Source organism: Aegilops tauschii, chromosome 2 (assembly GCF_002575655.3).
Source record: "Aegilops tauschii subsp. strangulata cultivar AL8/78 chromosome 2, Aet v6.0, whole genome shotgun sequence".
NCBI classification, from domain to species: Eukaryota; Viridiplantae; Streptophyta; class Magnoliopsida; order Poales; family Poaceae; genus Aegilops; species Aegilops tauschii.
Window position 1 is genome coordinate 177586266 of NC_053036.3, and position 10440 is coordinate 177596705.

Here is a 10440-nt window from a genome sequence, read left to right on the forward strand (position 1 = left end):
CCAGCTGCCAATGGAGTTCTCTGGAAGGCTGTTTAGCCAGTGCCGAGCTGGTTCCTTTAGTTTTAGTGGGAGGTATTTAATGGCGTGGAGATCATCACCGCGGGCCATGTGGATATGGAGAAGAAAGTCCTCAATCCATACTGCGGGATCTGTTGTTCCATCGTATGATTCGATATTCATGGGTTTAAACCCTTCTGGGAATTCGTGCTCCATTACTTCGTCGGTGAAGCAAAGTGGGTGTGCGGCGCCTCTATATCGGGCCACGTCGCGACGTAGCTTGGATGGAGTCCGTCCATGGTTCTCGGCCCGGGCGTGAGTATGATTATTGTGTCCGGCTAGATAGCCGTTATCGCGTGTCGGGGCACGTCCCCGTGATCCATAGATCGATCTGTTCTGACCTGCTCTACTGTCCAAGTCCTGCCATAGGTCATATGTGTGTCCCCGAGCTGTTTTATCTCTACCTTTACAGTGAGGTGGGGCAGGCTCATGTTCGGCTTGAGTTGCCGCTTTATCCCGACCACGTGGTGGTCGGTCAGCCGCATTGCCCGATGACGGTACGGGCTCCAACGCCTCATCATCGAACTGAGGTAGCAATTTGCGCTTCGGGTAACTTTTGGCTGGGCGCTTGGGGCCGTATTCCTCGGCTGCCAGAACATCAGTCTATCTATCATCGAGCATATCCTGATCAGCTTGAAGTTGCTGCTGCTTCTTTTTCAGGCTCCTTGCAGTGGCTATTAGCCGGCGCTTAAAGCGCTCCTGCTCGAGAGGTTCCTCCGACACAATAAAATCCTCGGTGCCGAGGCTCACCTCATCCTTGGAGAGCGGAAGACAATTACTGTCCTCTGAGTCTTCGTGTGTGGCCTATTCATCAGGGCTAACTTTCCGGTCTTCCCGTTCCTCTTGTTCGGAAGTTGCCTCAACGGGATGTTCATTGTCTTCGGCACCGTTTGGAGTGTTATCTTCTCCTGTGTCGGTGTTGCTGTCTTTGCTGCGGTGTGATTTAGAGCGGCGCCGCTGACGCCGGCGCTTTGGTTGTATCTCAGGAGGTTTATCCACAAGTGGATATTCCTTGTCATCGCCGCTATTTTCTTTTGGTACGTCCACCATGCATACGTCATACGGGGAAGTGGTCGTCCAGCGTCCGGTAAACGTTGGATTTTGGGCCTCTTCTTCTCCGGCATCGTCGTCCATACTGTTGATGTCTTCGGAGCCGTAATCGAGCATGTCGGTTAGGTCCTCGACGGTGGCTATGAAGTGGGCGGTGGGTGGGAAACGAAATTCTCCGTCATCAGCCTCTAGTTCGAACCGGATATAATTCGGTTGTGAGTCCCCCGCTAAGGAGTGTGTTTTTAATGAGTTTAGCACGTCGCCTAAAGGCGAGTGACAGAAGATGTCCGCGGAGCTGAATTCGACGATCGATGTCTGATGAAGCTCGAAGTGCGCGGAGGCACATGGTTTGGAACCTGTAGCCGGAAACGAGTCAGAGGTTCTGGTGACACGGATCCAACTCAAGGTTGGGCCGGTGTGCGGCTCTGACTCCGCTGAGTCTGCGGCCTCCGTGGCGGGGTTGAGCCTCCCGTCCTCGGGTGGCGCAATCTACTCCGGATCTAGGGCCAGAGCAGTTACAGGCACTATCCCCTGGGCATGGTCCGATGACAGATTTAAGTCGGGTTCACCGTGGCGACAGGGAGCGGATGCCGTGGTCTCAAATCCGTCGAAGATCAATTCTCCGCGGATATCCGCGACGTAATTCAAGTTTCCAAATCTAACTTGACGGCCAGGGGCGTAGCTATCGATCTGCTCTAGATGGCCATGTGAGTTGGCCCGCAGTGCGAAGCCGCCGAATACGAAGATCTGTTCGGGGAGGAAAGTTTCTCCCTGGACAACGTTGTTGTAGATGATTGACGGGGCCATCAAACCTCTTGACGACGACACATCGGAACTCTCAATGAAAGCACCAATGTCGGTGTCAAAACCGGTGGATCTCGGGTAGGGAGTCCCGAACTGTGCGTCTAAGGTCGATGGTAACAGGAGACACGATGTTTTACCCAGGTTCGGGCCCTCTCTATGGAGGTAATACCCTACTTCCTGCTTGATTGATCTTGATGAATATGAGTATTACAAGAGTTGATCTACCTCGAGATCGTAATGGCTAAAACCCTAGAAGTCTAGCCTGTATGACTATGAGTATGATCCTTGTATGGTCTAAGCCCTCTGGTTTATATAGACACCGGAGGGGACTAGGGTTGTACAAAGTCAGTTACAGAGAAAGTAATCTTTATATCTGAATGCCAAGCTTGCATTCCACGCCAAGGAGAGTCCCATCCGGCCACGGGATATAGTCTTCGGTCTTGTATCTTTACAGCCCATCAGTCCGGCCCACGTACCATAGTCCGGGCGCTCGAGGACCCCCTAATCCAGGACTCCCTCAAAGACCTCTTGCAGTTGTTGATGACGGATTTGAGCTCCTCCATTTGAGCATCCATCTTGGCGTTGATGAAGTTTTTCGTGGCATCGAACTCGTCGTCGTGGTTGTAGACCGAAGTAGATGTGCGTTGCCTATCCATCACAAGACTCAAGCATAGGTGAGTGGGAAATGAGATAAACAATACCAAGCTACCTTTTCCCAAAGTTGAGGATGTATCCCGTGTCACTCAATGTGAAATGAAAGAATAGTGGAATTGGTATCGGACTTGTTCACTCACACCTGCAAAGTAAAGCTTATTGAGTGGCTTGGTTAGGACAAGTGGCACAAATTCATGCAAGTTGAAGGCCAAGATATTGTAATTGTTGAAATAAATCCAAAGGACTCAAAATGCAAATCAATTGATCACAAATATAGATGAGGGAAATAAACAAACACACACGGTGGGATAATGGGGCTTATGCAACTATAGGGATGAGCAATACAAAATTGCCTAACAAAGACTAAGCTCGTGTTGCACAAACACTAGGAGAGCACTAGCTTGATTGCACACTTGGGTATGATACACCACTTGGCACCAACCTATATGCATGCAAGCAAAATGTTTCCTATTCCATGTATCCTCATGCACAAGTATCTCTTATCATGCTCTGCTCTTTGCTTATAAGCTTTGGATCTTTTTCTCGCTTAGAAGCTCTCTTTTTTTGAGATTTTTTTGCTCTTCTCTTCCTTTGCACTATGCCTATTGAGCCTCAACATACATGAGATAAGTATCACAAGATATGCACGGGATCAAGGAATTGCACTATATGATATATCCAATGATGCAACAATATGATATCGTATCACTATGGTGCACAAGTTTTCGTGAAGCCCGACAATACTCGGATAGCTAGTCTCGATAGGTATGGGGGTAAGCGCAAAGATGGTGGGGCTAGCAAAGTGTAAAGGCAAGGAAGGAAAATTTTATGACAGAATGGATACCTTTGTCACTTCACCTTTCACGAAGTCGGTGGTAACCGGCCTTGCTTCCGGTTGAAGATGGTCTCAAAGGATGGATGATCATCGTCGACTGCGGAAGCTCATAGTGGATGTAGTTGATGGAAGGATACAAGTGTCCGGTGGTGGATGAAGATGTAACTGCACCTAAGTAGCCGAAACACCTTAGGAGACTCAAATCAAAACTCACACAACCACAAATGCAATAAGAACCAAAATGGGTTAGGTTCTGGAAGTTTTAGGTGGTGGTGCATGATACGTCTCCAACGTATCTATAATTTTTTATTGTTCCATGCTATTATATTATCCATCTAGGATGTTTTATATGCATTTATATGCTATTTTATATGATTTTTGGGACTAACCTATTAACCTAGAGCCCAGTGCCATTTTCTGTTTTTTCCTTGTTTTTGAGTATCGCAGAAAAGGAAAACCAAACAGAGTCCAATTGACCTGAAACATCAGGGAACTTATTTTTGGACCAGAAGAAGGCCATGGAGTAAAAGAGTTGGGCCAGAAGAGTCCTAGGTTGCCCGTGAGGGTGGGGCGCGCGCCCACTCCCTGGGCACGCCTCCCTACCTCGTGGACAGTCCGGAGACCCCCCCTAACTTGTTCTCGACGCCAAAACCTCTTATATATACAGAAACCCCCAGAACATAACCTAAACCGGGAGTTCCACCGCCGCAAGCCTCTGTAGCCACCAAAAACCAATCTAGACCCGTTTCGGCACCCTGCCGGAGGGGGGATCCCTCATCGGTGGCCATCTTCATCATCCCAGCGATCTCCATGATGATGAGGGAGTAGTTCAACCTCGGGGCTGAGGGTATGTACCAGTAGCTATGTGTTTGATCTCTCTCTCTCTCTCGTGTTCTTGATTTGGCATGATCTTGATGTATCGCGAGTTTTGCTATTATAGTTGGATCTTATGATGTTTCTCCCCCTCTACTCTCTTGTAATGGATTGAGTTTTCCCTTTGAAGTTATCTTATCGGATTGAGTCTTTAAGGATTTGAGAACACTTGATGTATGTCTTGCATGTGCTTATCTGTGGTGACAGTGGGATATTCACGTGATCTACTTGATGTATGTTTTGGTGATCAACTTGCGGGTTCCGTGACCTCGTGAACTCATGCATAGGGGTTAGCACATGTTTTCGTCTTGACTCTCCGGTAGAAACTTTGGGGCACTCTTTGAAGTTCTATGTGTTGGTTGAATAGATGAATCTGAGATTGTGTGATGCATATCATATAATCATACCCATGGATATTTGAGGTGACATTGGAGTATCTAGGTGACATTAGGGTTTTGGTTGATTTGTGTCTTAAGGTGTTATTCTAGTACGAACACTAGGATAGATCGAACGGAAAGAATAGCTTCATGTTATTTTACTACGGGCTCTTGAATAGTTCGATCAGAAAGAATAACTTTGAGGTGGTTTCGTACCCTACAATAATCTCTTCGTTTGTTCTCCGCTATTAGTGACTTTGGAGTGACTCTTTGTTGCATGTTGAGGGATAATGATATGATCCAATTATGTTATTATTGTTGAGAGAACTTGCACTAGTGAAAGTATGAACCCTAGGCCTTGTTTCCTAGCATTGCAATTCCTTTTGTGCTCACTTTTATCATTAGTACAAAAACCTATATCTACCATCCATATTGCACTTGTATCACCATCTCTTCGCCGAACTAGTGCACCTATACAATGTACCGTTATATTGGGTGTGTTGGGGACACAAGAGACTCTTTGTTATTTGGTTGCAGGGTTGTTTGAGAGAGACCACCTTCATCCTACGCCTCCCACGGATTGATAAACCTTAGGTCATCCACTTGAGGGAAATTTGCTACTGTCCAACAAACCTCTACACTTGGAGGCCCAACAACGTCTAAAGGAAAAAGGTTGTGTAGTAGACATTAGTGCGGAAGTTATGGCGGAGGGCCTATGCAAAGTTATCAAACTTCAAACAATTTGATGATGTCAAATGATGGTGTTAGTATTTTTGTGGGATGGGGGATTAGCTACAAAATGAGCTAAAGAACGCGAAAATCAGACTCCAGATGAATTAGTTATGGCCAAAACAGTTTTCAGAAGTGGGCTGAAACTGGGGGGTGCAGGCACCCGAGGGTGGGAGGGTGCGGGTGCCCGGGGTTTTCAGGGAGTTGGGCGGAAAAGTGGCCCGGGTGCCCGAGGGTAAGAGGTGCGGGCGCCCGGGGTGGTGAGTGGGTTTGGGCGAAAGTTGCCCGGGGGTCTGGGTGCCCGGGGTGGTCAGAGACTTTTCCTGAAAATGTTTCGGGGGTCTGGGTGCCTAGGGTAAAGGGGTCCAGGTACCCGGGGTAGGCCGAGAATACTCGATTTTGGGCGAAATTTTCAGATCTTGAACTAGGGGCGGAAGAACTTGATTCCAAGCTCCAAATTGGACGGGTAAAAAGAAAAATTGGGGCTAGGGAATGCCAAGGGAGGTAGATCCACTTGCCAAACACTAGATCCACGGATCAAAATAAACAAAAACTCACATGTACCAACAAAATGCAAGAAATTTTTTGGGGCTATTTTTGTGGGGAATTTTTGAATTGGACAAAAACACACAAAATTAGGCTAGAAAATGGTGGGGGAGACTCCAAATTCGTGATCAACGTGGCTCTAGATACCAAGATGTTGTAGGGTGGAACCCTAAGTGGAGATCTTTCACGAATTGGAGGGGAAATCCCAAAGAACACGAAGAACACAAAGGGGAAATCACAAGAGGAAACACTCAAGAACAAGTCCAATCACACATCCACTAGACTCAAATCAACACAAGATCAACAAAGATACATAAACAATAAGAGAAACATGGGTCCATGGTAAAGTTCATCCCAAATCCCAAAGGGAGATGAGGTCTTGAATCCCTAAGGATCTTCTCCAATGGAGGCCTTGAACTCTAATGGAGTCTTCTCCCTCAAGAGGAAACCCACAAGGGGAGATACATGAGCTAAGATCTAATGTCTAGATTTATTCTTAGCCAACCCTAAAAATGAGCTAGATGGGGAGTACTTATAGTCTAGGAACGAACTGGGGAAAAAGGGGGGGTACAAGGGTTAATTTGCCCATAGTGCACACAGGCACAGCCGGCGGGGTCTGGGCACCCGGGGTAAAGTGGTCCGGGCACCCGGGGGTCGCTGGGATGAGGAGGCCGGGCACCCGGGGGTGAAGTCCGGGCACCCGGGGTAGCGTCAGGTGAGGGTGCGGGTACCCGGGGGTGCGGGCACCCGATGGTGAAAGCCCGAGCACCCGGGGTGGTCAGGGGCCGTACCCTTTGTGGGTCGGGGGTCCGGGCACCAGGGGCATAGGAGGCTGGGCACCCGGGGTGGTCCGAGGCCTCCGGTGCTTCGCGTCTTGGTGTCCTTCTTCCTCCTCCTTCTCCCTTCTTGGATGGTGTAGATGTTCTCTTGCGCTGGACTCCTCGTCGTCGATGAAGCTCCGGTAATACCTATGCATGCACACGAGACGGATGTCAAGTAGTATAACATCCTCAAAGGGGTCAAGCGAACACGTGTAAAGGAGATGATTAACCTTTATGTATGTGAAGTAGATGTCGCACGTGTCACTTGTTGAACGGAATCTTGACATGGTGATGTCAGTAGGATGCTCCGCATCAAAGTGCCTCCTTATTACGCGAAAACGGTGGGGCTTCTCTGGGTCGTTCCAGTCTAGGGCCTCGCTGTCGTCCACCGCCCTGGTGCTCTGGGCGGCATGGTCAACATGGTCAACGAACGACATCCATCGGAAGAGGACTGTACATGGAGAGGCCGACAGCTGGGTCCACGGCTACACGCAAGGAAGTGCCTCCTTATTACGTGCAAAATAATGATTCCTCCACCTGACAGCTGGGATCCACCGGAAGGGCCTCTGTATTTCGCGAAAAAAACGTTCCTCCCACTGACAGCTTGGACCCACCAGCTATATCTTCGCACGCAAGGAAGTGCCTCCTTATTACGCACAAAAAATGAATACTCCCGCTGCTAGCTGGGACCCATCATAGTGGGAGGCTGACTTGTGGGCCTACTAAGTTGACGCGGACGGAGGGCTTTGTCAAATTTGTCAATATGAACAATTCCAGCTCCACTCACCGTACGATGTCCATCCAACGGCCGTAGTGCTTCTTCAACCTCTGCTCTTCTTGCTCCAGCCGCCCAAACCGGCGTCGGTCGTGCCGCCTGCTCCTGCCTCTCATGGCCGGCTGTGCTGCCGCGCAGGCCTCACCGCCCCACCCTACTCCAACCTCTGGCCAGGCCATCCCTGTACTCACCCACAACCCCTGTTATTCTGCAGCGATGGCAGCTCACACGGTAGCCGAACCAGTCAACCCTCGTACTCCTCTCCGCATGGGCATCCACTGTCGCGTCTTCATCGGCTCCGTGTCCTCCCCTTCCTAGGCCTCGCCGTTGTCCACCGCCTTGGTGCTCTCGGCGCGCCGTGGTCAATGTGGTGAAGGAACGACTTCCATCGGAAGAGGACTATACGTGGAGAGGCTGCCAGCTAGGTCCACGACCGCAACAAGGAAGTGCCTCCTTATTACGCGCAAAATAATGATTCCTCCACCTGACAGCAGGGACCCACCGGACGGGCCAGCGTATTTCGTGAAAAAAACATTTCCCCCTGACTGCTGGGACCCACCAGCTACTCTTCGCATGCAAGGAAGTGCGTCCATATTACGGGCAAAAAATATGATTCTCCCCCTGACTGCTGGTTCCCACTAGCTATATCTTCGCACTCAAGGAAGTGCCTCCTTACCTCCCTGACAGCTGGGAGCCACCCGGTCGAACCGTACGTAGGGTTGTCTGTCTGGTCACGAATGTGTTCGCACATACTGGTCGATCGGTCTATTTGTAGGCTGCAACGATGAACCGTGGCCGAGTAAGGAAGGGCACGTGTCGTAGTAGAGGCGCAGACGTAGCATGCCACACAATCCCGTCTATATCGTGTACATGTACGTACAACCAGGGAGCAAGAAAGTAAACACGGCCACGTACGTACATATGGGTGGGGTCTCGAACGCCTACTCGCGCATACATACGGCCAGGGCTCGTGTACATGGAGAGGCAGTGGAGGGCAGCAACGGCGTCCTGTTCATCGGCAGCCAAACGGCTGGGTCGGAACAGAGAAACTGCGACGTGTTCATCCGGAGGCAACGGAATGCGTCCTGTTCATCGGGAGCCAACCGGCTTGGACGAAACAGCTGAAACGAGGCCTGGCGTACTGCAGAACGGAGGAAACGGCCTTCTGTTCGACCGCCTACGATGGAAACGGGATCCTGTTCATTGGGAGGGCTCTAGCATACCACGAAACGGAGGAAACATACTTCTCTTCGACCTCCTACGGCCGAAACGAGGTCCTCTTCATTGAGAGGGGTGTGGCGTACCGCAAAACGGGACTCCACGAGCTACTGTTCATCCACCGTCGACCTCCTCCAGCCTCCAGCTGCTATTGTTCATCCACGACTTCTCCCTCCGTCCTCCACGGGCTCCTATTCATCCAGCCTCCACCGGCTAATGTTTAACCAGCCCTCCACGGGGTCCTGTTCATCCACCCTCCACCGACTACTGATCAACCAGCCCTCCACGCGGGGTCCTGTTCAACCATCCATCCACGGGGTCCTGTTCATCCACCCCCCAACCGGCTCGGGTGTGTGGCGGCGTCCTCTCGATCGGTGTCCTATTCATCCAGCGGAAATGGCCTCTACTACCACGGGGTCCCATTCATCCAATTCCCACCGGGAACTGTTCATCCAACCCCAACAATGCTCACTATTCATCAAGAGGTAGCAGGTTCGATCGGCTTCAGTTAGCAGCAGTAGCGAAGGAATCGCTCGATCGGGTTCAGTTAACAACCAGGGATCGATCAATCACTCGGGTTCAGTAACGCGTAGCCAGTGCATTCGCTCGGGTTCAGTAAGCGAACGCCTCGCTCGGGTTCAGTTAGAGCCCAACGCCTTGTATAGACGCGCGTAGTGTATGAGAGAAACACGCAAACCTCCGTGCATCACTCGGCCCCGACCACCCACCGTAACTGGGAACTACTCGAAATTTTCCTCGCCCTCGCTTCTACCACGGTTTTTTCCGTCATGGACGGCCCAAAGAATGTCATGCAGCTGTGTCTCTGGCCCGCCCAGGATGAATAGCCCATTTTCTGTCATGATTTTTTGTCATAGAAGTAGGAGCCCACCACATCTACGATGATACCGGGTTTTGTCACAATTATCGTCATAGAAGTGTTATAAGCATGACAGAAAAACATTTCGTTCGGCCCAAAATGTCACGGGTGTTTTTTTGCAGTGGAACCAGTTGTGCTTCCCTGTTTTGTGGAAAAGATGGTGTGATTACAATGGGCAGTAACTATAGGGACACTGGATCATATAAAAAAGGGTAAGCATTGTTAATGTAAGATCAGCATTGTTCAGACTATGAGTAGGATAATGCAACAACGTTGATCTATCCCTGTTGGAACTGAGAGGAAAATATAGGGAAATGTATACTGGTTTCAAAAATATAGAAGTGCCATGCATGGTTATACTCTTGTTATCTCGCAATTGATTCTTCACAGGAAACTACCATGTCATGCATGTTATGTAATCATGTTTTGTCCTCACAAATAAATTCTTCAACGAAACTAACACACCATGCATTGTTATATATCATGTTCTGTGGGCAAAATTATTGTGAGGATATTATTCTAGCCATTGATTGCTGAAGGGAGAATATAGGTATGGACACATGGTAAGCATTACAAGATTTCATACTTCCAAATATAAAGTTCTCCACATGCACATTTACTTTATAATGTATGGTTAGATGAAACCAACAGTGTGATGCATGTTTATACATCGTGAAAATGAGGAAACTAACATGGCTATTGATACACACTCATATTTATTAGTATATAGATTACTATAAAGTTAGGAGAATATCCATCTCTTCCTAACTGTTTGATTATTCAAGGGTACAAATTGGCTGTAATGACATGGTCACAATTGCATG